Raw genomic sequence first — 3,335 nt, 5'->3', positions numbered from 1 at the left:
AACAGTTGATTCTGCTCCATGTCCAGCCAGTGTCTGAAACTCATAGCTGCTTACTAGAGAGCAGTTCTTATTTGCTAAGTCACTGAGAAAGAAACCCTCATCAGGTGTTGGTATTTTTTTGTATTGGCAAAAGCTGCCCATGGTTTCCAAATTGGATGTGTTTTACTGCAGATGTCTGTGTTGAGGTCATATTATGAGCAAGTCCCATAGAAGATTCAGCAGTAGATGCACTGACAGATGCACTTCCCCTGCCTGAATCTGTCACACTTGATTGTGCCATCAAGTTATTATAGTCATTGTCAAGCTCATCTTTTGAAAAAGTTCGCATTTAAGTCTATGACAGTGAAAAAATACTGTTTGATCATTCTGTTTAATACTCAGCCTTAAGCTACATGTGCAGTTCAGAAGGATATAGAAGGCCAGATTCCAGCTTGCAGCCAGTTCCTTAGATGTGATCTACATCATCTCCTCGTGTTTTTAGTTCTTTTATCTATGAAATTTCGGTAAGAGAACAAAATTCACAACATAAGCAGCACAAAGGAAAACAAATAACTAGTTGTAAGAACATGTAACTCCATAATTGTGGAACAACAGCACAGAACAGGTAAAACCCACACTCGTTATATTAAAATCCTAAATCACTCACAGGTTTTAATTAATTTCCCGAATGTAAAGCTAACTAAATCTAGCTTTGAGATCGTTATATTGGGAGGCAAACTAGAAAAATTTTACTAAATTCAACCTGACTCTAGTAACTCAGCTTTATTGCAATCTCTACTGATTTCCTGACAGATTATCATGTGGTCTCCAGACATTTCTGCTTTATAAATCAAATGGGCATAAAAAGTTCTAATTCACGCATCAGTAGTTTTGGAAAAGTGTAATTTAGCAATCTGCTCTTTTATCGGTATAAACACACGCATTTTGCATCTTGTTAGGTTATTTTAAAAATAATCTGAAATTCATGTAGTATAACTGTTGACATAACATCAGTGCCAAGAGAGATAAGTCAAACTTCACAGCATAGTGTGTGCCTGAGTAGTGTTTTTAGAAAAGCAATGAGGCTGTATGCTATATCAGCAGTTATAAAACATTTAAAAACATATAATACGTTTTGTTTGACCAAACTGCTCTGTACATACTGTACGAATCCACGACAGAAGATATATATTAAAATCTGAAAAAAAATGTACTTGCTGCTATGTTATAAATAGAATATTAACAATTGCTTAAACAGTACATGAAATGCAACTCAAAGTTGCAACTCTGTCATAAACACAGAAGAAAAAAAAAAGGAAAAAATAATGAATTCACTAAACTTGACCAAGGAAAAGAAATAATATCAGACAGGAATGTAAATTAACATCCAAATGTTAAAATCAGCTGAGTAAACCTTTTTAAATACAATTCTAAAGATGTGATTTCCACTGTCACAATAACTTCTCAGTTTATAACAGGAAGATAGAGAGATGTTTTACCTAAGAATCAAGGAAATCCTCAGCCTGCCAGCTTTCCATTTATCCTATTTGCAGATTTGTAGTTTTTATAAGTTCTACTCTCTCCCTAGTTCTGAGAAACTGCTGGAGGTGGTTTGAGTCCCACCCAGTTGCTAAGCAACAAATGATCTCTATTGTGTGAACCTTATGTCTCCTCCTGCTAAGACTGAACACGAAATTTGGGCAGAAGTTCTTTACAGGGGTAAAATGTGACTAAAACCAAGGCAACTCACTAAAGCTTTTATATAAAGATTCATTCTCTGGGAAACTCTTAAAATTTCTTGCATGCTAACTTTTAGTAAAACACAATCTTTTAGTTTTAAGTTATCCACAAGTGAGCAGAAGGACTAAAGAGAGAGAGATTCTGCTTTCTGTTCTCAGTTACCGACATGCCTGGATTCTGCGGGGCAACTCCCCCGCAAGTCAGTCACCGCCGAGCTGCTGTTCCCCGGGCTGCTCCGGGCGCCGTGCAGCTCCCGGGGATGCCCGCAGAAGTCTGGCTGGCTCTGCAGAAGTAGCTGTCGGCGTTGCCTCTGTCGCTGAGGTGCCTCTGCCGCCGAGGTGCCCCTGCCGCCTCTTGCCGTGGCTGCCAGCGCCGCCTCCCCCACGGCCGAGCCGGCGCAGCGGCAGCCCCAGCGCGCAGCCCCCAGCCCTGGAGCGCGGCCCCAGCGCCCGCACGCCGGACTCTGGTTTGAGTAATCCTAAAGAGAATTTTTATGCTTTTATGTGTACCCGAGACACTCTAACGGGAGGAAATTCTCCCGGACTCTCACCTCTGGCTTTTAACAGTTACTAACAAACGTATGGCCGCTTCTCCACACACACACAAGCACGGTACCGTTAACAATACAGTGAGCTCACAACAACGTTGGACACACAACACAATTAACACGAGAGTTAACAAAAATACGGAAAGGCAGTTCTCTAGCCTGCCTCTCCTGTCAACGAGAAGTGGCACTTTTTCGGTGTTGCTCGTTGTGCTAATATAGCATCTTCTAATGCAAGGCACAATAGCTGCTACTTTCTTTCATATGTACCGTACCTGGTTCTGCTTTTTATTTTTTTTTTTTTTCCGAAAACAGCGTCTGTTGCCATGGCAGCGATCCACAGTGGCTTTCTTCCGGGTTGCATGGTGGCTTCAGGCGCCAGCGGTGCAGCGCCATCTAGGGACGCGGAGGCTCCCAGCAGTGTCGGTCCAGTTGACACATGCGCAGTAGCAGGCACAGTGAGGAGCGACACTGCCGACTGCGCAGCCGCAAGAGAGAGCGGTGCTGCTGGCACGGCTCCAGCTTCATTCTCTGCCGCTAGTGATGTTCCTGCAGCCCCTACACATCCTGCTGCTGCATGCACGGCGCTAAACGGAGGTGATCCCGCTGCTCCTAAGGGTCCTAGCATTCGCAACTTCCACGTGGGGAGCCAGATGCTGAGCAGTCCCGAAAGCCCTCGTTTTCTAGACAGGAGCTCAACTCCAACAGATCACAGCACAGACCTAAAGCGCCTTTGACCCTGAGCGGACAGAACCCCGTTCTTCTTGTCCGCACTTGTCTTCCCATGGAATGGAGAGCCGAAAAAAACCTCTCCAGGGCAGGGCCAGAACTGACAGGTTTACAGCAGAGGCGCAGAAATTGCCCTGTCATTGCCTCCGGGATGATATGCTTGCTCCAGGATCCTTCCCTCAGGGAGCTTTTGTCGGATTGTTTGGTCAATTTTAGGTCAATTTCTATGGCTTTCAGCAATGTCAGCTTCCAGTGGTGAGAAGTCATGAGAGTAGTCCCCAGAATCAGGTGATGCCCCTTGGTAACAAGACTTTGTGTTTAAGTGGCAAATGTTTTTATTCAC

General features: G+C 44.0%; 1 long non-coding RNA gene across 1 annotated transcript; it reads right to left on the bottom strand.

Moving 5' to 3' along the window:
- Positions 1-351: 351 nt before the first annotated feature.
- Positions 352-1,522, bottom strand: LOC135405823 (uncharacterized). The gene is made up of 2 exons (XR_010426028.1): positions 1,479-1,522; positions 352-490 (listed from the first exon to the last, which is right to left on the bottom strand). It is a non-coding gene; the product is annotated as an uncharacterized LOC135405823 (long non-coding RNA).
- Positions 1,523-3,335: the final 1,813 nt, after the last annotated feature.

This window comes from Pseudopipra pipra, chromosome W, assembly GCF_036250125.1.
Source record: "Pseudopipra pipra isolate bDixPip1 chromosome W, bDixPip1.hap1, whole genome shotgun sequence".
In the NCBI taxonomy this organism is placed as follows: domain Eukaryota; kingdom Metazoa; phylum Chordata; class Aves; order Passeriformes; family Pipridae; genus Pseudopipra; species Pseudopipra pipra.
Note: the sequence above shows the minus strand (reverse complement) of the source record. Positions and strands in the feature narration are given on the sequence as shown.